Here is a 26,870-nt window from a genome sequence, read left to right as displayed (position 1 = left end):
AGTAAAAAAAACTAAAGATTTGTGTTGTTTTAAATAAACTGAGCAAACAGCTAGAATCATTTTTTTTTTTGAGTGAACCAGACATTTCATACTTTGCCTACAAACTTCACATATATATTCCCTAGGCATTCTCTATAATACCTGATTTTCACACACTGCCGGTATAATAAATTACTTTCATGCCAGAGCGTGCAGATGAATCGTAATAAACCTGATCAAGTTATCTTTTCCCCCTAATTATTACTGTTTGTGAATGCAGTTTATGTAAGAAAGTTCTGGAAGGTAGCTAATTATACCGAACCACATTGACGACAATGTTGAAAAGATTAGTCTGGTTAGTACAGTTATGCCGTCACATCGCGCAAAGTCAAATGACTTTTGCATCGAAGAATTAATTCGGTAAATGTTTCCATCATAGTTTATGCGTATATTTTCTTATCAGATTAAAAATGTATCCGACTCAATTGAGTGCAAGTAATTTTTTTGATTGCGTTGCCATTTTCATCCTGTGTTTTATTTATTATTATTATTATTTTTATTATTATTTTATTTTTATTTTATGCAACATCCCAAAATGTGCATAAAAATAGGTGGATGGAAACAGAAAATAGTTGTGCTGCTTCATAACAAAAAAAGTTGTTGCTTAATTTTTATGGGAACCACGATACATATATATATATATAATTTTTAAAATGTAAATTGTGTTAGTAGTTGCTAGGGAGTTGCTATGCAGCTGTTCTGAGTGTTTGGTTGTTTGTTAGGTTAAGGGGTTGCTAGGGTGTTCTGGGTGGTTGGTACAGTGGCATTGGTTGGTATTTTTGATCAGTTGCTAGGTGATTGCATACTGGCCCAATAAAAAAAGCTCACAACCCAGTTTCTTTGTTTTTCTCTGCTCTATATATATATAATGGCTCAGGTCTTTCTTCAGTCTAATTTTATCATTAGTGGGTAAAATAGAATGTGTGATTGCGTAGAAATGAACATAAACAAATCGCATGATCTAAAATAATTTGTAATCATAACACAAACAATGCGGGATGTTATGCACTGACATTTCATATTTATGATTAAGTATTAGGCCTAGTTCCAATTCCTGACGTATATAAGCAATAACGACAGTGATGATTGCATTAGCGAGCACTGTTGGCAATTCCAAGTTTTTCAAGTAAATTGTGGGCATGTGGTTTCAGACAGTGATGAAATGTGTTGTCAGTGGCTGGTCAGATGGACGGTGCTGCGGAGGTCAGGATACAGAACATTTGCTGTGAAAATGACTGAGCTCTGTTTCCCCCGGTGCAAGCGAACCGTAGGTCAAGCAGATGCAGCTGATGGAACTAAGTGTGTGGCTGAATCGGGTCTTATGAGAAAGGGGCTGCAATCCATTTACTGCTTTGCAGGACTGTGTCCCCAGGGTACCAATAGAAATTTATGAGCAGCGACTATATAATTTATGCAGAATGTGGATCAAATATATGAATGTGTAAATATATAAATGTGTATATAAAAGTTGACATTCAGTTGGTTTCCAAATTGTGCCACTATAATTTGCCCAGGATTTTACCCTGAGGGGGGAAAAATCAGAAGGGGGCAGGGAAGAGTCTATCTTTTCCTCTGTCAATCCCAATTGTGCCTGCCAGGCTTCATTTGAATCCATCAGTTCTGTTGCTTCATTCATCCTGTCATTGTGCTGTCATTCACTCATTCATCCTGTCGCCATTCATCCTGTCATCTCAGACAATATGTATCACAGTCACTGTCACTTATCAAGCGCCCTTTCATCCTCTGTCTCTCACTGTTTGGACTGATGTTCGTCTTAGTGGATTACTTTTGCAATATATAGTAAATTAATTTCTATGTAGTTATCTGACAATGTACACCATCATCTTTTGTCAAATCATCAGCTGTCCTTCACAGTGATTGTTCACCCAAAAACTAAATTGTCCTTTACTCCAGTGTTTTTTATTGTTAACAGACTATACATTTTTTTAAATAAAGCTGAAATAGAATAATTATAAATATTAAACATAATTAACATTTACCATGGTTCAGAATAACATAATTTAGTATGTTTATGAACCCCTTTACATTGTGGGGACCGCTGACATTGTAGGGACCACTGCATTGTGGGGACTTTTTTTTTAGACTATACAAACTGTACATTCTAATCTATCCCCATACACTGCCCAGCCCCTAAACCTGCCCATCATAGGAAACATGCTGCATTTTTACATTAAACAAAAAAAAAAAACATTTAGTATGATTATGAATCCATTTACATTGTGGGGACGATCTCAGGACATTTGGCACACACGCACGCACGCACACACACACACACACACACACACACACACACACACACACACACACACACACACACACACACACACACACACACACACGCAGTACTGTGCAAAAGTTTTAGGCACATTAGTATTTTCACCCCCGAAAATGTTTTTAGCCAGTTATTTATATATTTTGCAATAGTGTGTCAGTAGGTAATATTCTATTATTTTGCCATTAATTTTAATAGTCCATTCCAGTGAGATTTTTGTATGGAGGAGGAGGAGTCTGACAACAGTTGTTTGATCCACACGGAGATCTAATCTCACCATCATCGAGTCCGTCTGGGATTACATGAAGAAACTTAAAAATACCACAAGAATTTCTCCAATACGCTTGAAGAAACCTTCCTGCAAAGCTACAGTACTGTGAACAGTTTTAGACACTTTTGTAAAAATGCTATAAAATGAGAATGCTATTAAAAATAATGTCATAAATAGATTTTGATTATCAATTAACTCCTAATAACTAAGTCAAATCAGTGTTTGGTGTAACTACCCTTTGCGTTTTAAACAGTTTTTTTCCTGGTACACTTGCTCAGAGTTTTTCAGGGAGATTTGCAGGAATGTTTCTTCAAGCTTCTTGAGGCCCTTTCACACTGCACGTCGGACCCGCAATATTCCCGGAACATTGCCGGGTCGCCTTCTGTGTGAAAGCAACCACGTCCCGGGATTGATTACCGAATTGAACCCGGGTCGGGGACCTAGTAACATTGCGGTATTCGACCCGGGACGAGTGCTGTGTGAACAAAAGCCAAAACTAATGCCGCAACGTGTACGTAGTTATCGTGCGACTCCTAGAGCTTGTTTTTTCAATAATACAACCCTGCAGTGCCAGAAGAGCTAGTCGGTGTTTCAAACGCAGAGAGTGTTCGTATACAAAAGAAACTAAAATTAAACAAGCAGAGATGTGCGCAAACTGGACACAAGTCGAGACCACGGAGCTCCTTACTATCCGCGCTGAAGCTGAGATCGCTCGCCGTTATACGTCACATCAGGATGTCATGTGTCAACTCGACCCGGGACCGTTAGGGGTTGTGTGTGAAAGCGCACATATTACGGTATTTTGCTGGCAGTGAGAATGGACTAAATCTAGTGGCCCGGGAACAAATGCCGGGTCGCATTATCAGTGTATTTGCCGGAATCGCAGTGTGAAAGGGGCTTTGGAGATGATGTCGCAGTTCTTGTGGATTTTTTTTTTCAGTTTCTTCATGTAATCCCAGACGGACTCGATGATGGTGAAATTAGATCTCCGTGTGGATCAAACAACTGTTGCGTGACTCCTTCTGCATACAAAAATCTCACTGGAATGGATTAATTACAGTTAATGGCAAAATGAAGGTTTGAAAATGTAAACTGATATTACCTGACACACTATTGCAAAATATATAAATAACTGGCTTAAAAACATTTTGGGAGGTGAAAAATAAAAAACTATAAATAATTTTATATATATATATATATATATATATATATATATATATATATATATATATATATATATATTTAAGACCCTATTAAACTGTATGGGTCTATATAATGAAAATCAGCGGTATCCTAAACAACATTGTATGGATTTTTTTGTGTCATATATTCTATTGTGTTCCACAGATGAAAGAAACTCATACAAAATTAAACTAAATTAACTAAATTACTAAATTAAAATAAGCTGATAACATCACTGTTTTCTCCAGTAAGACGGTGCAACCAAATCTAATTTTGTTGCAATATTATCCTGTTTGACACTGTGAAGCTGCTTTGACACAATCGTGATTTTAAAAGCGCTATAAAAATAAAGTTGATTGATTGATACAGGTTTAAATGTAAATTTCTTTTTTGGGTGAAATATGGCAGTTATTTATTTATTTTAGTTTTTAAAAAATATGTATTTACAGTCTTTGTCTTTGTGTAACAATGCTTGCGCCTCTTGGTGAAGAAAAACAGCTCTAATTCAGCCTCACAATGTAAGAGTAATTGCAGCTCAATTTTTTATTCATAATTTCTGCCAAGTTCTGCCGATAGTCATGTGGTAGTGGCCCTCGCAGATGAGACTCGGATGCATGTGAACGCTCGGTTCCAAATTGGAGCCGGCCTGGCCCCGAGGGCTCGGAAACACAGGAAGAAAAAGTCAGAGTACGCTTTACAACGGACTCCAGAGCCGCTCCTTCAGTAAAGTAATTAGGTCTTATTCTCTAGCGCACAATGGAGGCTTTTCTGTACAGCGGGAGGTGGGTAACAATTGCAGGTTGGATCCGGCCTCTTTTTTTCCAGAGATCTACAGTTTCTCTCCATAGATGCATCAGTCCAGGAAGTGTGTATTTAGTGTGTATTCAGGGGTCGGTCCGGTGCACAATAAAACTGAAATTAGAGAGGCCGAGAGAGAGCCAGCTGTGACACAGGTCGTCTTGTTCAGACACATGTGCATAATGGATCGCTTTCATTCCACGGCCGTCGCATTTGCACACGCGGAAAAGGGGGGAGAGAGAGAGAGAGCGAGCGAGGGGAGAACAAATGGGCATGGCTGTTAAATTAAGTGTGGAATGAATGCATTATGAGCTATTAGGGCAAAGAAAAGGAGTGTCCTAAAAAACACAGGGCATAATTGTGAATTCTGATGCTGGAGCGCGTTCAGAGCCCCCACGGGCTGCCCTGCGGACACAAAATCCCCCCGAGAGCTCCAGGCCTGGATTTGGAACAAAATAGGGGTTGTTGGGGTGATGGCTTTGTACAGTAAGGGTGGAAGGGTGGCATAAGCTCTTCTTTTTTTCTGTTTCCAGCATTTAGGTCAAACTTTACCTCTGGTCTTCACTCCATCTGGCCCTGCTGCTCGAGTGAAGGTGCCCAAAGCCACAGGGCGGCATTCTGGCATTTTCTAGAATCACATATCCCGTCGAGCAGAGATCAGCCCAGCGTGAGATTTCCTTAGCGTGGGCTTCTTTAATGCAGTGTTGCCTCTCAGCATGCCTGTTTCCCGCCTTAATAGGTAAGCAACCCACTCTCGCATCTGAGTTTCAGGTGTTTTCTCAGTTTAGCAGTGTTCTCTGGGGAGCCGCAGCCTGAATGGATTAGGCCACATTTAGACGGATGACTGCTGGCGACCAAAGCTTTAAATGTATTAATCCCTCTCTTATCAAGCAGGAAATGATGAATCGCCTGAGCCTGCTCCAGGCTAACCTCTGCTGTCGTTTGAACAGAATCAAAGCTTTAAATCACACACTGCAGCACCTGGCGATGTGTATACGTGTGTGTGTATGTACTGTGCCCTGTTTTAAAGTGATTTAGTAACGCTTTGATGGGGTGAGGGAGGTTAGGAAATGAGTATGAAAAGTAAATTAAGAATTCTACATAGGCTTTGATAAATAGAATTGCTGACTAGGGAAACTCGAGCGGCTGTTGTCGTGTTCCATCCAATCTGATAAATTCCACCCGTGGCTGCAAACCAGGAGCAGCAGTCAATCAATGCTTTTACAGCCTCTTTTTAATGTGAATTATGTGCTTTATGGCCCTATCTGGCACCTGTACTCTATTTCTCAATGCCCTTGCCCTGTACCTCAGTGTGTACTTCCAAAAAAAAGAGGAACATCAGCACTCTGATTGCTCCCTGCGACATTTGAAATTCTGCCGTTTCTCTCGTTTATCATTTATAGCTTCGGGTTAATATCCCGTCTGTGCAGTGCACCAAAAGCCATTTCCACATGGCATTACAAGTGCATGTTAGGCTTTGGTAAACTATATGAAAGGTTTATAAGTATCAAAACTAAATCAAAGACTTGTTTGTAATGTGATGGCTGCTTCATTATTTTTTATTTTTTCCTGAAAATGATGGCCATTTATGGTGTGTTCATGTTATTTTCCATTCCAATCTGGACTACCTGCCTAATGGTCTGTTGGTCCTCAGCGTTCTGCTAAAACAGAGCTGGCCTGTCGGAGCATGGACTCTGCCCTGAAGAACCTTGAAGCAGAGTCCTGCACGGGTACCCGACGGGTCGACCTGCAAATTTTGTGGAAACGGGTGAAAAACATTAAACTGTGTTGGATACGGTTGCGGGTCGGGTCGGGTCGGGTCGGACAAGGGGGAAACACGGGTCTAACACAGGTTTAAAACAGTCACATGCGAAGTAAAATGTATGCATATTTTTAGGAACACATATACAAAAATATGTCTTGCCTGTATTTCAAGTAAATCAAATCATTTAAAAATGATATCAGGTTATTTGTGCTCGCACCACCGCGCGCCCTCCCAGGATTCTCTGACTTTCAAAAAATCACACAATGCTTCAAGGCGGTCGCACACCGGAGGGGAAGCTTAGCCCTGCACGCCCACATTATATATGCCACGCGCAAGCTCAGTTTTGAATCCACTTCTGACAGAAGAGCTGCACGATGTGTGCATCTTGTAGCACAGGGTGAAATCAGTAGCTACATTGGCGCTCTGTGCCGCGGCAGAATTTTGAAGAACTTCCTGAGTCGGCGCGGACAGGCACCAAATGCCGCCGCCGTTGTGCGTACACTCATTGAAAATAATTTGTTCGAATTTTAAAGATGTGGCACGGTGCTGTATTTACTTTTGTATGACCTGGCAATAAATGTGTAGGCCTATATAATGTTATATGCTAAACTGATTATTTCGGGTGCGGGTCAGGTGTCGGTTCTATTTTAAGCGGGTCGGGTCGGGTGCGGATTTTAATTAGTGCTCCGTGTCGGAAAACGGGTCAGATGCAGTTTAACGCACCGCGGTTCTATCCACTAGCTCCGCTTCACCTTCGTTGCTCTGGTTGGTTGTAGCGCTATCCTATCGCGTGCAGAGGGAGTTTGAAAAACAACCGTTTATCCCGCCCCTCGGATTGAGCCCTGTCAATGGTGAGTTTCCAGACCAAACATCTTGATGTGGGTCTGGCTTGTCAGGCTAGACTCAGTCATCTTACCATAACAATTTGGCCCTAGTCAAAGTTGCTCAGATTTTCCTGCCTGTTTCTTCTGCATCCAACAAGTTATTCACAAGAACTGTTTGCTTAGCATATTATCTACCCAGACCTTATATATCCTTGCTAGATGTTATTCTCAGGAGGGAAAAAGTACTGTATTTTAAAGATAAAATCCAAAGAAATTTGACACATTTTTCATGCTTTTTGTTTTGTTTATTTTTCATGTACCTGTAGTCATGTAGTCCTTAAGACACTCAATTTACAGGCGGTTAGAATAACTTGCGAACATTGTCCTGCTGCTTGAAGGCATGAGAGCAGATAAGGCCAGAACGTGTTATTTGTATATATATATATATATATATATATATATATATATATATATATATATATATATATATATATATATATATATATATATATATATCAGGGGTGCCACAATACTCAATATAATATTGAACGTTCGGCATGGCCTTCACGATTCAATACGCGCTGGTGAATTGCGTTTTTTTTTCTTTCGGTTTTGGATTTAATTATTTATTTCCGTTTTTTTCTCAGTTTGAAATATTTCTCTCAGTTTATTTCAGCTCTTTTTGAGTGTGCCTGTGAGTCTACGCGCTGATATGAGCAAATATCCAATCATATGCACCAACATTAGGCAGTGTTTACCCACGTTTTTAAGACTTGCCGGTTAAACATTTCTTTCGCGCGCATGCACTGTTTTGCAATGAGCGCGTGCACTAAACGTCTGTCAAACACGCGTGATTACTGGACAGTCTTACTGCACTTATACTGTCAAATACACACAACTTTAACATATAAACACAGTCTGTTATGTGTAAAGTTATGAGATGTGAGCAGGTCTTCAATTGACAGCAGCAGCCTAGTGAACACGTGTCCTTAAAGGGACAGTTCACCTCTAAAATTATGTTAAAATAAAACAAAACAAAAGACCTTTAATACAGTAGGTTTTTAATCAATTTTGTATATTGAAGACTATGTAGTTTTAATTTTAGCATACATTTATTTATTCAATTTCATACTTAAATGCTACTGTACATCTCTGAGTTGCCACTGTAAATCTTTATATATATATTATATAATACACTCGGAATGTGTACAAGGGTTTTTAAGTAAAGATTTAAGTCTATTAAGTAAAATAAAGAAAGAGTATTGCATAAAAAAATGTCCTTAACCATTTTCTGTTCCTGTCACCTAAGAATAGAATGGCAAAAAAAAAAAAAAACGAACCGAAAAACCGTGGTTAAAAACCGAGATATGTATTGAACCGTGGACTAACTGTATTGTTGCATCCCTAATATATATATATATATATATATATATATATATATATATATATATATATATATATATATATATATATACACACACACACACACACACACACACACAACGTCACAAAATTGACCCAAAAAAAACTCCAATAGAAACATACAATTTTTGACCTTTTGACCTGAGCTCTCTGATCTAGCCAAATCAGAAGGGATCTTGGGAAAATGTTTAATTAAACGTACCAGATCAGTTTTTTATTTCACTGTGCTTGTTGGATTAGCATTATGTTATTTAAACCTTTCAAAATACACCCAGGCTCATCTGTTAAACTGTCTGTTGTGGCATTTAGAAGTGATGGTTTGATGATTTTATTCACAAAGCATCAATCAAATTTAAATGTCAAGTTTTTCTGGTGAAATTCAATGTCCCTTTATTTCATTTCGTAATTTCAGCAGTCCCTCTGTAATTTGTGAGCAGCAGAACTTTCCTCTTGATGGCTTAATGGTGCCTGTGGATGCATTATTGAATTCGCACATTTAATCATATTTACACGGCATTAATCAAATGCCATTTCGATTTATATTCATACCCACACGAAAGAAGCATACATAAGTGTATTTAGGACAATCAATACATTTGAATGACTCACAGAAGCTGCTTTAGCTGTAAACAGACAAGTTTGTGTGAAAGTAAAAGGGCTCTAATATAAATTTTATTTCTTTTCTATATTTATTAAGATATACATTTTATATCTTTTATTTTTTTAACAGTTACTGTCTGTGCTCGAATTAGCGGCATTCCAAGAGCTGATACAGAATATTAGGATAGGATATAAGAATATAAGGATATACGAATATTAGGATATAAAATTATATAAGGATATAAGAATATTAGGATATAAGAACATAAGTTTCACTGTTGTTGCTCCGCTCATCATGGATATGTTTTACCAGATAGCTTTTTTAGTCTTTCACACATAATGTTTTAGCTTTCTATGTGTGAGAGTCAGTGTTAAGTTACTCTAAAAAAGTAATGAATTACTAGTTACTAATTGCATCTTCAATAGTGTAATTAGATTACTGTACAAATTACTCCAAAAAGTATTTAATTACCTATTACTAATTACTTTTAATTACTTTCTAAATCCTATATCAACCTCGAGTTAAGCGATTTAAGGGTAGACATGAAACGAATATTTTAATACATTCAAATACATAAAATAAAACTACATAAATTACTCTTATTAACTGACCAAAGCATTACAAATGTGAGAAGGATACATAAAAACATGCATTTTAAAGTTAGACTTTAAATATTGATGTTAAGTCCACTATTGAATTATGTATAATTATATTTAGTATTTAGTTCAATTACATCAGAAGTAACTGATACTTCTGATTACTTTACTGATTACTTTAAAGGAAAAAGTAATTAAATTACAGTAACTAATTACTTAATAACTAATTACACCCAACACTGGTGAGAGTGTGTTTTACTATTTTTGTGTGAAATGTAAATGACTTTATCAACTTCTTAATTGGACTTTTGTATTGAAGCAATATCCCTCACAAGCTTGATTTTCAGTACAGTAACATTCTTGATTTTGTGACATTTGTTTTTTGTATTTTTTTCATTTAAAAATGTTATGAATTTAAGGTCAAAAGTAAAAAACTAAAAAAAAAAAACACTAAAAAGAGGAAAACCAGCCAGAAAAGAGCCTTTCTAGCTTATCTTATACAGCAAAGAGGTAGGACACACTGTAAAACCCAACAAGTTACGGTAACTCAAACCATTTGAGGAAACCGATTGCTTCAAACCAATTAAGTTTTAAAACCATTAAGTATGAGTACTGAAAACTCATATACATTGAGTTAAATTAACTCATATTTTAGTGTTGTTTAAGTGTTAAAACTTATATTTTAGTGTTGTGTTGATCAATTATTAAGAGTAAACTGAACTTAAAATTTTAAGTTAATTTTATTAATTCAGTTTGAATTCAGGTAACAAATCTAACTAAGTCTTAACAACTACATGGTTACTTAAATGGTTTTAGGAAACAGATTGCGGCAAATGGTTTAAGTTCATCAAACTCAAAGTGATTAAGTTACATAAGACTAAGCACAAGCTAACATTGGTACAAAATGAAGACAGAACAGGAGGGTATTTTTAAGTAATTTATTAAAATATAACATTTACATCATAAATACAGTATGCCATATGTTCACAAATATAACTAGACAAAAAATATTAGACTTTTTCACCAAATAAAACAGCACAAACATGTTTAAAAAAGTCATAACATTTAAAAAACAAAACATATAAAATAAAAAAAATTATGTAAAAAGGTACGTTTCCTCAAAAAGCAAAAGCACTGTATGATCTTTAATGTACTCTAAGTGTATTGCACTGACCGAAGACTTGGCAGACATCACCACCTCATCTTTAAAGACAATCAAAGCATCCAGTGGGTTTAAAGGTAACGTTCCCTCTTCCTCCTCGACAGTAAGGATGGTGACTGTTGGCTTCTGCACCTGGTCAAGCTCCTTTTTCTATATGCATTGGAAAAAAAGTTTGTATGTCACCACATATAAAAATAACCCTTGTCAGGGCAGACACCATATTTCAATTTTCATAAATAAAAAAAACGTTGTTATAAGGAACGGATTTTTGTTGATTTAATTGGGCATGTGCTTATTTAAAACCCTGTAGTTCAATTTTGTAAAGATGTTAAGTTGTTTGTCAGCAAGGTTTAATTGGGGGAAAAACATTTTCAGGGGTGTATCAGCCGAATGTTCTAGACCTTGAATTGAATGACGAATTGAATTGAATTGAATTCAAGCGATAATGCACACATTGCAAAACATTTGTTTTTCATGTCAGTATGTCATAAATAGAAAGAGGCAACAGTTTACTGTCAAAGATTTGTCGCTCACATCACGCCGCATCCAGTGTAGACAACATAACGGACTATAAGGGGCTCTTTTGTCCTGTCGCGCTGCTCACATCCGGTGTAGACAAGGTGAAACAAGACAGATTTGATTAACAAATTTTAAATGGATAATGGCAAGACATCCTTGGTGTAAATTACGTTCTTCTTTCAGATTAATATAATCAGAGCGGTATTAATAAATGTCCTGGTTAATCCAAGCATTATAATGGCAGTAAATGGCTGTCCAAAATTTGAAGCCAAAAAAGTGCATCTATTCATTATAAAAGTAATCCACATGACTCTGGAGGGTTAATAAAGTACTTCCGAAGTGAATCGATGGGTTTATATAAGAAAAATATCCATATTTAACTCGTTATAAAATAAGAAAATAACTAGTTTCCGGCGCAACGATGACGTCGGATATAGCGTAAAAAAGCATAACAGCCACGGCGTTGACGGCGGACGCAGTGTAAAAAACATAAATGATGTGACGATGATGTCGGGCGTTGCACAAGCGTTTTGAATCACGAGAGGATATTTTTCTTACACAACCCCATCGATTTAATTCAGAAGGCCTTTATTATTCCCCCGGAGCCGTGTGGAGCACTTTTAAAATGGATGGATGCACTTTTTTGGGCTACAAATTTTGGGCTGCCATTCACTGCCATTATAAAGCTTGGACGAGCCAGGACACGTATTAATATAACTCTGATTGTATTCGTCTGAAAGAAGAATGTCATTTACACCAAGGAGGACTTGAGGGGGGGAGTAAATCAGGGTGAACGATTCCTTTAAGCTTGAGCTGAGATTGGTTTATTATGTGTCAAATAAGCTTTTGCTGTGCTCAATGTATATGCTAATGAAAGCCTAAATTAAACGTTTTGAAGATTAGATTTTCAATGGACAGATTAATAAAATTCTTATGTGTTTGGAACAATATGAGGGTTGGTAATTTATGAATCATGACTGAATTTGTATTGGCAAGTGGACTATACATTTAAGACAACTTGAATGATCAACTATCAGTCACTGTAACCACACCATGCATTTATGCTGGTGGCAGCTGAAAGGTTAACATGTTGCTAAATAAATGTAATGTAGTTTTGACATGTGTCCTACCTTGTGTCTTGAAAACATCTCCTGACTCTTCCTTTTAAATAGTAACAGACCTGCCAGGATCGTAGTTTTTTTTATGATTCATGACAAGACTTCTTTCAACCACTGCAAATCTAGCATTGCCAATTACCTTACACCTTTACAAACCCAAGGCAACTTCAGGATAACTGCCAGTGAAAATATAACACACGAAATGTTTCTGTTTATATTAGGAAAGCCGACTATAACAACAACTTTCAAGACTTGACCAGTATTCTCCTGAAGCAATACAACATGACTTTGAATGATAGACAGACTGGACTTTGGACTTTAAGCCTTTTAAAAAAATCATATTGCTTCAGAAGACTTACAAGTTGTGCTAAAAGACATTTATGGTCATAATTACGTTTGCAAAAATAGCAATTCATTCAAAAATTAAAATTGAAGAACAAACTTATATTTGTATGAACATTATGTAACTGTTCATAACGTTATCATTTGCATTTTGCACAGTAACGTTACAAAATTCCATTGATTTGTTCAATGTTAATTCTAACTTACTTACTCATAGAATTGTAGCCACGTTGCTGCCATTGCACCGTCGTCTTTGCTCTGAAAAGATTTAAAAGCATGGAAACAATGTGTTAGTGTGAGTTTCAAATGAGAAAACGTCATGAGAAACAAATAACAGTTTAAAATTTTATCTAACGTTAGCAAAACAGGATCTAAAATGCTCCTCAAGTCACTTTGTTCACCCCGGAGCTTCAGCTGCTTTAGTCAAATTAACTAGCATCACATATGATAGAGGAAACTCGAATTCGATTAACAATACATTTAAAACGGTTGTAATATAAGGAATGCGTGAGTTTGCATTAACGTTACCTTTTGCTTTAACGTAAGTTAGTTAACGTCACTGTGGCACGAGACGAGAGACATGGAAAGTTGGCCAACTGTCTCAAAAGCCAGCGTTTATCTGTCCGACTGTGAGAAAGCACAAACATATATTTTTTAATTCCCCGCTGACAAACTGCAGTGTAAAACAGCATAATTAACTCCAAACGTGTACATTACCGTTGATAACACTGGTGCAATAGCGCATTTGCTCCTAATGTTAGATTGTTTGCTGGCTAACTTTACACACAACATTACTGAGCTGGTTAATCTTCGGATAAACATAAAAGAGGTACGAAAATAACACTGAAAACGTTCAAACATGAGCGAAATATGAATAAATAAGTTTGAAACGCTTACCTTTTGTTTTTCTTGACTGTAGCGCGAGCCGTCCTGCTGTGACTGGACTGAAGGAGGGAAAATGGTGCGGTTTTTGTTGCCTCGGAAACTCACTGGGATGATACTTTGACATGACTAAATGTAATGACTTTAAAAGAGCTTAATGTAAGACTGTAGGCTTAATATGAGGTAGATTAATGTATATACTATTGTTTATTTATTTATTTTATCAGCTTTTAGTTATTTAATTGGCCATAGATGTAAAATACTAGATTAAATAAATATCTGTAACTTAAACCATTAGAGTTAAAAAGTTTTAGTAACTTATTTAGATTGAGGTTTGCTTACAATAATACATTTTTGAGTTAACATCACACATATTTGTTAAGTTGAATTAACTTTTTTGGTAACATTAAGTAAAATGAACTTATTTCATTTAGTGAATTTCACTGTTAGGTTTTACAGTGCAGCAATGTCTTTTATTCAACATTAAAGGATTAATCATTTCTCTGTGACATTTTCTCTCAGCTGAAGGTGAATGTTTGAGTCTGTGAGTTTGTAATATAATCTCTTTATCTGTCTTGTTATTTTTATTTGTCACAGTTATTAGTCTCTCTTAGATTTGAATGACTCTAGGTGGGATTTAATCTTGGATCAATAATCACCTGTCAATCTATATCAATCTATAAGCTAGGTTGTCTTAGAGTTTCACTCACAAATTCTAAACAAACGATTTTCATTGATGGCGAGACGGCATAAAATATGGAGTAGTATTGACTGCTGGGTTGCAGTGAATTTTAATATGTCCCCATCTGCATGAAGCTCTGGGGTTTGTGGGTAAACTTGCGGACATCCGAGACAGCACCGAAACAAGAACTCCATTTGAATGTGTGGAGGTCACAGGAAACATTTGCAAATTATCTCACTGATGCGTCTTCTGATCTCCACACAGATACTGGAAAACCAATCTGGCCTACTGATTGGTATCTTATCTGACTGCGCTTGGAAAAATGTTCACAGTTTGGTGCAGGGACAAAAAAAAAATTATCTCGCTCTTCTCTAAATAACATTGAGAATGGCAAACAAATGAGCTTTTGATTCATTTTTAGGCTTAGTATAACATTTGGAAGCTATGAAACCATTTTAACACTGACGACTAGAGCCCAACCGATTTATCGGTCTGCTGATTTTGTCGGCCAATAGGAGCCTGGCGCAGATATATTGGCATCGGCGTATATGCCTCTGATATGCCACCGATATGAATGTGCACCCACGCGTCTCTCAGCGTGCGAATATTCACACAAAATTATGTCAAAATGCCGGTCTTCGTAAACTTAGTCGGTGATGTCTTAATTTGCCTGTCACCACCTGCGTTTTTGGTCATTTTCACAAGATTCCACAGAATATCTTGTATGAATATTTGAACATGCAATATATCAAAAGAAAGAACAGACCCTCTGTTTTATTCTAGCTTCATGAATTATTTTTTTTATCAACACTTAAATGTGGGTAAGTTTCATGAAAAAGCATAATTTTGAGAAAAAAGCAGTGAAAATCTGAACGAACTTGCATACAGATGGGATTCAGAGCGATGATCAAAACACAAATGGAGTAGAGCGAGTCCATCAAAACTCCACAGTCCTTGTCCTGGGTCGACATTTCATTCAATAACTTTCGGCAGGTTTGATTTCTATGCTTTTTATGAGTGTGTTATTTTACATATTAATCTGCTTATAAGTGATTAATCATTCTTCTTCTCCTGTGTTTTCATCAGATTCTGTTCTCGTTCAGGAGATAGCACCTCCTACCGGATAACAGTGAAAACACAGAATAATCTCGTCAATGGCTGGGAAGTTTCCCAATAAAAGACGAGATAACAAAAGACAAAAAAAAAATACAAAAAAAATACACTCATGGCTCTTGACTGAATAACTTTAATAAGGGTTAATCTATATTTATACAGTGAAGATTATGAAGAGATTTGACATTTTATTACTATTTCTGTACCTGAAAATCTAGTTTAGACTTACATAAAACACCTGAAAAAATGTATGTATATTATGTATATACACTATTATGTATACAGTACCAGTCAAAAGTTTGGACACCAATGGGAAAGTGTGTCCAGACTTTTGAATAGTACTTTACTCTAATATAAAAATGAAAAATATCGGCCTGTATATCAATATCAGACTTTTTTACACCCTAATATTGGTATTGGTATTGGTAAAAACCCATATTGGTCGGGCTCTCCTGATAATCAGGAGAATGTAAGAGTAAAAAAAAAAAGAAACGTGCTGCGTTTTGACAATTCTGTCTTTGATGTAGCATGTGAGAGATAAGGCACTGTATAGCGAGTGCCTGTACGTCAAATAAATTCATGTGGTAAGTCGTTTCTCCAATTCAGCTCTTTTCTCTCTGTTTACACTCCGCAGCCTCCTGTGCGGTTCTTTCCTCAGTCACACTGGAGCTCACCCTGAACAAACTTGACTTAAATTTCAGCTTGGAGATGAAGTATTTACATGCTTTGTTCTTCCAAGTGGGTTGCTGTGTAGACAGACTGTGGGCAGTGTTGACTTTGTTCCTGTTATCCTTTTGATGAATGCTGCTGCCGCTGTGGGCATTACCTCCCTTCGTGCGGGGCCTATTGATCAGGACCATTGCAATCTAGTACCTGCACAGGATTACTGTCTCCACCGTTAGTCACAATCAATGACTCCGAGACAGCCGTAGCTAAAATGTCCTCGCAGGAGACAGAGTAGCTCCACTTTTTGTTTATTGAAGATGACGCACATGTGGAGAGCAATAGGAGAAGTCTGATATTTGGCAGACTTTACTCTGATAAACTGCCTGTGTGAGCTCTTGTCAAAGCTGATATAAATTTCAAAAAGCTCTGCTTTGGAAAATCCTCTGTAGTGATTTGTCCAACCTTCTGGCTTGGGATAGACGTACATAGCTTTGCCAGCAGGGATAGTTCACCCAACAAAAAAAAAATTGTCATCATGCTTCAAGTTGTTCCAAACCTTGACGAGTTTTTCTTTTACTTTTTACTTTTTTCTTTTCTGTTGAACACAAAAGAAGATATTTTGAAGAATGTTGGTAACCAGACAGTTGATGGTACCCTTTGACTTTCATAGCATTTTTATCCTACTATGGAAGTCAACTGGTTACCAACATTCTTCAAATATCTTCTTTTGTGCTCAACAGAAGATAGAAACTTGTACAGTTTTAGAATAACGTGAGGATGAGTAAAATATGTTTTTTTTTTTTGTTGTTGGGTGAACTATCTCTTTAAAGTGGGTTTGGGGTTGATTTCAATATTTCAGAACACACAGCCCTACATAAAGTTTAAATATATCTTTATGAATGCAAATCTAATGAACTTTAGTTGTCTTTACAACAGATGCATTTAATTCTATTATACAGCAAGAACACATTATACTGGCCAAAAGTGACAGTAAAGACATTTATCATTTATATTTTTAAATAAATGCTATTATTTGAACTTTATATTCCTTAAAGAATCCTGAAACAAAACAAGCAGCAAAAACTGTTTTCAACATTAATTATAACTGTTGATTATAAATATTGTAACTGTCAAACTATTGTGAAAAATAAGAATTATAAAATTGTATACACTTCATAATCTCAAGTTATCCCTCTTTTCTCACACAAAAATGGCATGTGACCTCATCTTGTTCAAATTAATTAATTATGAAGTATCCCGTTTGAAGATAGAGAAATTAAAGACTTTTCAAAGACTTTTCTCTTCGAAGATTTCCAAATTCCAGTCTGATTGATTGTCAGTTTTGAAATATAGCCAACATAAACAGCAGTCTACAATACAGGCCAGTATACGATGCCAATAATAATCATTCCTGACAAATCAGAAGCCACATGTTTGGATGAATGCATAATGAAAAGGGACAGTTTATGTTGTGTTTTGGATTTTTCTCCTGATCTCCTGAACAGAAAGGCAGCCAATGCGGTTCAGTTTGACCCTCTTCAACCTTATTTTGAATGCAAATACAGAGTGTTTATCGGAGCTCCTTTGCCTGTTTTGTGGCAGTGAGCTGTTGACCTTAAGGAAATGGAAATTTGCCATCAGTGAAGCAGCAGCCATCTGCCCTCCATCTGCAAAACAGAGGGAGAGATATCCCTTACCCCGAGAGAGATGGACAGTGAGATTATACTTGTCTAATCAGAATAATGATATTAGACTGTAATTTTGTTAGACCGATAACCCTTGTTGGCATCTAGACGCACCATTAGAGGAAAACGCAAAAGTATCTTGGCTTGGAGCTTTGAGTCTGACATGCAGAGTAGATGAAGTGAAAACCGAGCTGCACAGCAATATTTAAATTCCAGAGCTCTTTGGTGGAAATCAGCTGCTTATTGACATGATTGATTCAATTCTTGTGATCTTCTTGACCTATCTGTCTCTATCCTGCTATCTGTGATATCAGCTTTAGACTGATTGATCAAATCTTTGTCTTCAGTTAATCTAAGCAAACTGGAAGACAAAAAAAGTGTCAGATCCCATTGTGTGAGCTCTTCTCCTCAGTCAATGAGTGAGTCTTTCTAAATATTTAGCTAACGTTGGTGTTGCGGCCCGTTCCGTTCCCATTGATTGAGGAGTCTGCTGGGATATTTTTTATTTTATTTTTTCTCCACCTTGATATAAAAGCCAGTGAATCAGGGTCTGTAGACAATGAGATGCATTGATTGACTGGAAGCTGAAATAAACCGGAGTCGCTTGTTTGTCCGCTCACAGCTGCAGGCTATAATTGGATCTGGAGTGAGTGACACTTAGATTTTAAAAGATACATCTGGCCAGCTGTCAGCATCTGTGACTCCATCTTCATTCTGTGGACATTACTCATAAATTAGCCACCAGAAGTGGAAGGAAGCTCTTCAGTTGGGTACTCTTAAAGGGATAGCTCATATAATATATAATATAATTTTTGAAGCTATTAGGATGATACATATTGTGAAAAACGTATTTCAAACTGAATTCAATCACTTATACTTGAAGCAAATATAGTTTTCTTTTAGTTATAGATTAAAATTGTAGGATAAGTTTAGTCCATAGTTACAGTATATAATTAGCTTTACATAAAATCAGTAGATATATATGGTAGGTGTGCTCTTATAGATAGCAAAGTAAATGTCTGCGTTTGTTGATCTGCAGGTTCAGCATGTCTCCGTCTCCTGCTGCTCCTCTCTGGCAGGAAGTGAAGTTCCCGGTGAAGGGGTGGACGGCAGCATCAGAGGCATATGGGTAAACTGAGCTGCACAGCTGGAGCTCCCTGCTGCGTCCTCATTGGCCCCTGCAGCCCGTTGCCAAGGTACCAAATGCCCAACCATGAAATATGGATTCAGATCAGCCAGCATGTTGTCATAATAGAAAATAAACCCAAACCTGAGAAAACACAGAACTCGACACAACTTATACAACAATGAACCTCCCCACACAGTAAACTCTTACTTTCCTTATTCCACCACCTGACCCGTTCCTCTATCAGTATGTGCATCACATGCCATCTCTGTTCCACCGTATCATAACTGCGGGCGATGATCTCGTTTTAGTTCTGCTACGGGCTGCTTTAAATTCGCTGTCAGTTTGCCAGGTGTAAATTAGCCATGATAAGCTCTGCCCTTCACCGCCGTACTTTTGCTGTTATGACAAAGTCCGCCAGTCAAAGCATGCTTCAGATCAAACAAAGAAAATGCTCCGTTTGTTCTGTAGCACACAGGAGAGGTTATAAGTGTGTGTGTGCGTGCATGTTTATTTCAATCTTACCTTCAATCCCTATATTTGGCAGGCCCAGCCGGAGAGCTGTATACACACATGCTGCTCTTTCAAAGCGGCTGTATCATCTATGCTTCACGTCACATTGAATTTCCCCTCCATTTGTGCGTTTCAGCAATTAGCCATGGGGCCCAGAGCAGCTCTTCCCATAATGAACCCCCCCTGTGGCTCGCCTTTAGCTTTGATTACCAAATGCCTCAGCAAGTACTTTCTATTTAGAGATATTAAATCAAACTCAAAGGTGACCAGTATCAACGCTATATCCCTAAGAGTTGGAGGTGTCCCGCGGGGAGAGTTAGAGCCATGCGAAACTTTCATGCTTCATGAATCTGGGAAATGATGCAGAGCCGTCGCAAGGCTGATGCTAAAAAGATGAATGTCCTTCCAAATAAATTGAGAATTTCATACAACTTGTATAAAATGTCATTGATATTTAACAGACATGCTATTAGGAAAATTGCTTGGAAATGGCAGCCATATGCATCGGGTTACTTTACTGGTTGATTTAGTTAAGTGTGCACCATTTTTATATAGACCATTTGGGAGCAGAAGTCACAGTTACATCGCTGCAGTTGACGTTAGCTATACAAAGATGGTGTACTCGTATCACTTATGAATGAGAGAGAGTGCACTGGGTAGTAAGGTGGTATAAGCCCTGCCTTTTAAAGGTGTCATGAACTGGCTTTTTACATTTTTTTATTACTGTTGTCTGAGGTCAACTAATGATGTTTGCGTGGTTTTTACATTAAAAAACATAACTAATATGTAATAGGCTATTTTCTACACTGGTTTTGAGGCTCTCCCCTGAACGCTGGGTTTTGATGGGCGTGATGCACTGGAGACTTGGAAGTAAACTTCCACGGCTAGGATTGGATAAGATTTGCATATTTAATGAGCTTAAAGGGGGGGGGGGGTGAAATGCTGTTTCATGCATACTGATCGTCTTTTCCTAAACATAGACAAAGTTTCAAAAACTAATGTTGGACGTTTGATGGAGTATTTCTGTGTCAAAAATACTCCTTCCGGAGTTTTTTCCGAGAATGGCTCAGCTTGACATCGACAGAGGAGGGTCTCCCGGAAGGGTGCACGCGAGCGACCAGAGCGAGAGCAAATGCACGGCGCTCAAAAACACTGCTCTCACTGCTGTCTCAGGACTTCACTAAGGCCCCGTCCACACGGAGACGCGTTTATCTGTACACGTATACATTTTGTACCGTATCAGCGTTTCGTCCACACGGATCCGGCGTTTTAGAAGCATGAATCCGATATTTTTCTAAACCGGGTCCCAAAGCGGATAAATCTGAAAACGCTCATCTTCCGTTTTCGTGTGTACAGCGAATCCGTATATTTTCTGAAACGGTGATGTCATCACACTACGTCCAGCACGGTGAAAGAGTTAAGGGATACAACTACGGGCACTGGGCATGCGCACATCAATATTGCGTCTTTTAATTAACGTATCTGCATTATTGTAAGGGTATGTTTTGGATTGGGGTAGGTGTAGGCATTAATAAAACACATCTGTTAAGTAGCAAATGTATTTATTGTTATTTTATTGTGAGATTTTGCCTCACCACTGCTATACCCCTGCCTAGCCACAACTCTTCTCCGTTTTTAGTGTATTTCTGTGGCAGAATTACAGCGCCACACACTGGCCTGGCATGCAAACTACATCGTTTTTAGTCCGTTTTTGTCATCTCGTGTGGACGCAGATATTTCTTGAAACGAGGGAAAAAAAAGATCGGATTGGGAAAGCGCTGGCTTCTTGTGGACAGGGCCTAAATCAACAACGTCACCAAAGAAGTGTGCTTTTGACGGAGCGGTGACTATAAAGGTTCACAATCGTGCTTTGGAAGCAAGCGATGAGTAAAACAGCTTCAAATGTCTATGTTGTTGGCTATCGTCGCGCGAGTAAAACATCAGTGAACTACAGGATTGTAAGTTAATTTATCAATGAAGCATGCGATGTAACTTATGGCGTGTGTTTAAATACATTTGTTTAGCTGACCACTATAGGTATCTGTTTGTTTATTGTAAAGCCTCCCCAAACATAAACCTAGGTGACGTTCACACAAAGCACATTCAAATGCGCTACTCCATTGTTTTCTATGTAACACTATAACACTAGTCTGACGTGCAAAACCGTTTTGCTTGCCATTGCTAAGATTCGCACACAATAGTCCATAAACCAAATCATGTCCTCACAATCCACAAGTAAACAAACGCAAATGTTGACAAGCCACTAAATACAGTACATACCACAGAGACGGATGTCCTGATGTTGCTGCTTATCCTGTTCAATTTATTTTAGCCCCCGGATCTGATTCTGGATCATATCTGTATTAGTTGAATCTGATTGATAGTCATGGTTTATTTAGGTAAATGTTTTCCTCTATAGCCTAATAAACAAATTAGGGTAACGTTTTTTTCCCCACGCTTGACGATGTCAGCTTTCAGAAGCTCTCGTGCACTAGCTGCTCGCTCGTCATTCTTTAGCCCCGCCCACACGATACGCCTCCAGCCGCTCGTTTTTTTCCGGAAAGATTGACTGAAACTGAGTGTTCCACCCCCCCCCCCCTTTAATGCAATAACACAGCATCCATTTTTTTCTGTCATCCTTTGAGTAGCGTTACATTTATATGATCACGCTCTTATTCATGAAGTGCTTTTAAGCCATTCAAGTGCGACAAGACAAAAGAGAACGCGCTTTCTGTGAATGTCCTGACCAAGCCTGCAGTCTCCCTCTCATTTACTGAAGCTTTCGCGCCTCGATCGCCCCCCGGTGACCGGTCCCAGTATAGCCGCCCTCTCTGTGTTTTCTAATGGACGCGAGGCAAACTAAATAATAAAATTACACTTCAAAAATGTTTTCCCAAAGTTAGTTTATGTCACTGAAGGCAGTTATCATCACGATGATTTCATTTCAGGTGTTCGTTTTAAAAATAAGTTTACTTTGAGTTAGTTATTTGATGCTATAAAAACGGGGGTGTGACGTCATGATTGACAGCTGAGACTGACGGCTTCTCTGAGTGAAGTTGTCACTGAGGCACTAACGGACTTTTTTCGGAATTTTTGGGAGCAGATTAGAGCTTTAGCTTTAATTTCTACATTTCCATAACTGTTTATTTCACACCAACATTATTAATTGTTCTGCATCTGCGAGAGTGTGGGCGGGCTTTTGATATCGCGACTGTACTTCCTGCTCTACTTCCTGCGCTCTACTGCGCAACTCCGGTCCCGAAATCGCTACTGCGCAGACTCGGTCCCAAGATGTCCGCGCCGTGCAAGGCTGCCTGAAAGCTTCAAATCTGCCAAGCGGAAACGAACGATGTCGAGTCGTCCATATTTTTTTACGGTCTATGGTCCTGACACACGACGAACAGAAAGACACGCACCATTATCATGAGCATAGAGAGCGTGCCAGTTCTTTTTTGCAGTTAAACGAACAATAACAGACACAATTATGTCAAAATGTCCATTTTGTCCTCATAAGAGCAGTGTGAGACCCGCGTCATGTGCAGCAGTGGCAGGTCTTAAAGTGACAGCAGTCTAATAAAACTGCTGCTGTGATACTAAAGGTAACAGAAAATCACTCACTGCTCTTGACTAAAGAAATTTTGTAGCTCTAATAAGGATTTATCTCTATTTAACTTAAAATGTATGCAGTGCAGACAGTTTGATTTTATTATTTTTATTTACATTATTTAATTACTGTTAAATGTAAAAATTGGTAGTTTTCAATTACACTGTAATGTTGAATGCTATAATTTAAAATTAAAAAAATAATTTCTTTGAGACATCAGTAGCTTAATTCATAAAGTTGCCTTAAAATGTTTAAAATATACTATCTTTATTTTGTTTTTTAAATAAGTTTTGAGATTAACTACATTATATTACATTATAAATATAAAAATCAATTGACAGTAAAAAATAAAACAAAATTATATATATATATATATATATATATATATATATATAATTTATTTATGAACCATTTTTCTTTCTGAAGGGTAATTCTTCTGAATTCATTATGAAAACAGCATTCAATCAATGAGGGAAATGAGCCGTAAAAAGTTTTCCTATTCCTGTAATTTGTCGCTGACTATCCTCTATCCTGTGTGATATCTTGAATATTCTCTGCTGCTGTTGTTGCTGTTGTCAACTATGGATTTGTTGGTGAAACCTGTTCATTCAGACATGTGACAGGAGGAAATGGCACGTATCGCCTGGTGAAAACGTACCCCATCTGACTTAATGGCCAATGAGCATGCACACACACACAGGAAATTATGTGTGATGTACCGGTCTGCACGCAGGAAGTGGAGGGCTGCATGTCATTACAGATTTATATGGTTTCTATCGACAGAGACCTCTCACAGTATTTAACTATTCTATACGCAGAGAGAAAAATAAATTGGCCACAAACCTTTAAAATGAAGAGTAGGGTCATTTTATTGGTCGGTTTGTACATATATGTAAATAAAATATTGAACTGGATGTGCAAAAAAGAAAAGAAAAAGCCTTATATGACACGCTAAGTGCATTTTGTCCCCAAAAAGTGCATAAAGTAATTCATCCAGTCCACAAAACTATTCAGGTTATACCTGTAACCCGCTGAGGTCCTCTTTGGTATAACCTACTCTTTGAAGAAAGGCAAAAAGGAAAGTCATTTCAGAGGTGGAACAAGTTATTACATTTTGATGAAAAATTATGAAGACAAACAAGGTTTTCTTTTGGAATTACATGCACTGATGAATCATGCACAGCAAGACCTGAAACGTGCGTTAAGAAGGTAAATAAGGTCTTTTTTTATTTCATGTCGACTTGAAAATCTAATTTTTCATGCATGCTAATCAGGATTTCGAAGATATGAAAGTCAAATGTCTTTATAAATCAGAAGTTTTTTTTTTCTAAAACAAACTTTGATGAATCACAGCTGTGTTCTTGTGTTCCAAATCCCATTTAAAAAATATATATATAAAACGAGATGAAATGTCAAAAACTACTCCCACTCTCTCTTCTGCACGATGTTGTCTGAAGAGGTGAAACCAATTTGTTTTCGATCTGTGAACACAGCTCCCTCTGATCCCCATGCGTTCTTTAAGACAGGCCTTGATTATTGTTCTATGGAGGCCTTCAAAGTCACTCTCAACAAAGACCATCTCAAAGAGGTGTCAAATATACAAGGATTCACAATAAACACTGTCAGATTTGACAGTTCGCTCAGCATGTTGCTTTTTGAATGCTATATTGGCTAAAAAATCTTAATTTATTCGTTAGTCTTTGAGAAAATTGGCCTTTCCTTGTTAAAATAGCATTTTTAACCTGTTTTATTTCCATATCATCACATTGATTTCTCAGTGAACAAAATTGAAAATAATTTGATCCATCTCTAATTTATTAGAAGATATTATAATTTCATGAAAAATTATATATAAATGTATCATGATAAATGTGTTTATATATATATAAATATATATATATATATATCATGTTGACATTAAGTTCTGATTAAACATCTGTTGTGTATTGAATGGCTGTCTGGGGTCGCACAGCACAATATCATATCACTTTGTGTGTGGAGTTTGAGTGTGTATTTGATCTGTAACCAGAGCCATGGTCTTCCCTCACCTCTCTACTCTCTAGAGGGCCGTGGCTGGCGTTCTGTTCTCTCTCATCCGCCACATCAAACGATCTCATTACCTGCTGTCATATCTAAGCTTCGCTCTCTCTTCTATTTCTCTCGCTTTCTTTCTCTTTCCCAGCCTTCTCCTTGCCTTACATTAAAACGCAGAATTATTGTATTTATAATAGCTGATGTCATGCTACGTTCTCCCTCTGAAGTCTCTCCACAGCCTCCCTTGCCGCCCTCCACCAGCCCACCGCAGACGCCCCTCTATAAAATTCCCTTTTATTTATTGCTTGTTTGCTTTTTATTAGGTGGCGGCGCAGACCCCAGCCGTTCCCTGCCGTTTGATGTGTGCTGCTCTCTTGTCACTGATTACAATTCACATCTGCAAAAAGACAGAATGGAAGGAAGACAGGTTGTTAAAAAGAAAAGAGCAGGATGCCATTGGCTCTAAAGAGGGGATCACGTTTATTTGCCATCCTCCATCTCTTGTTTCTTTATGGCTGTGTCTCAATCCACTCCCTAGTTCAGTGGTAAGTATGCCTAGGACATGCAGGGTTGTGTCCAATTTTAGATACAATGAAGTTCCCAGAATCCACCTTAAGTGAGGATTGAATTTCTTTTTCTTTCTTTCTTTTCAAGTTTTGGGACATCTGCCTTTATAGGCACATGGACGTTAAAGACATCCCATTTTTAATCCGTAGAGTTTAATAAAGAGTTGGCCCACTTTTTGCAGCTATAACAGCTTTAACTCTTCTGGGAAGGCTTTCCACAAGGTTTAGGAGTGTGTTTATGGGAATTCCTGACCATTCTTCTAGAAGTGTATTTGTGAGGTCAGGCACTAATGTTGGATGAGTCTCCGCTCAAATTCATTCCAAAGGTGTTTTATCGTGTTCAAGTCAAGTTCCTCCACACCAAACTTGCTCATCCATGCCTTTATGGACTTTGTTTTGCGCAATGGTACGAAGTCATGTTGGAACAGGGCAGTGCCGTTTCTAGGCATAGGCAAACTAGGCGGTCGCCTAGGGCGCCAAGAGCTGGGGGGGCGCCAGTGAGCCCCCGCCCCAACAAGATTTTTTTAGTTATTTCATATATATTATTATTAATATTTCGTACTTTTGCTATTTCAAGGCATTATGATTAGTTGCGATTATTGGAGTGAAGTCGCCATGGTGATAGTGGCGCTGCTGTAATGAAATGAGATCATGTAGAGGGCGGCAGGGAGTGTCGTCATCCGTGGCGTTGTAACGCTTGTGTCCGAGTGAAAAATGCGGATTGCTCACTTAATGTAACTGGAGTGGATTCAAACACGGAGGCGATTAACATCAAACAGATCGCACTTTATTCCCCGCTGAACTCTCATCACAAACTCCCTTTTCGTCCACAGCATTACTTAATAAAACAAAATAACTGACTGTTAGCAACAGAAAACAGAAAATAATCCCCACACATTGGAGCTCAATACTCAACATACACACACACATACACAAAATGCAGACTTCGTTTGCAGGGAGCGCGCGCAACTCTTAAAGGGGCCACACTATATTTCTACTCGTTACAGCGTGCTTTAGTTTTATCATCATGAAAAGGTCAAAGCCATCAGGGGCTCAGTATCGTAAAA

General features: G+C 37.8%; 1 long non-coding RNA gene across 1 annotated transcript in view; it reads left to right on the top strand.

Annotated features, from left to right (window-relative positions):
* Positions 1 to 19,152, top strand: part of LOC137072027 (uncharacterized) — a 53,798-nt gene extending 34,646 nt beyond the window's left edge. The window contains exons 2-3 of the long non-coding RNA XR_010904586.1: positions 5,117 to 5,322; positions 19,000 to 19,152. This is a non-coding gene — a long non-coding RNA (uncharacterized lncRNA). The remainder of the gene's footprint in view (positions 1 to 5,116; positions 5,323 to 18,999) is intronic.
* The last annotated feature ends 7,718 nt before the right edge of the window (positions 19,153 to 26,870 follow it).

This window comes from Pseudorasbora parva, chromosome 3 (genome assembly GCF_024679245.1).
Source record: "Pseudorasbora parva isolate DD20220531a chromosome 3, ASM2467924v1, whole genome shotgun sequence".
NCBI lineage: Eukaryota > Metazoa > Chordata > Actinopteri > Cypriniformes > Gobionidae > Pseudorasbora > Pseudorasbora parva.
This window is presented reverse-complemented; position numbering and strand designations above follow the sequence as displayed.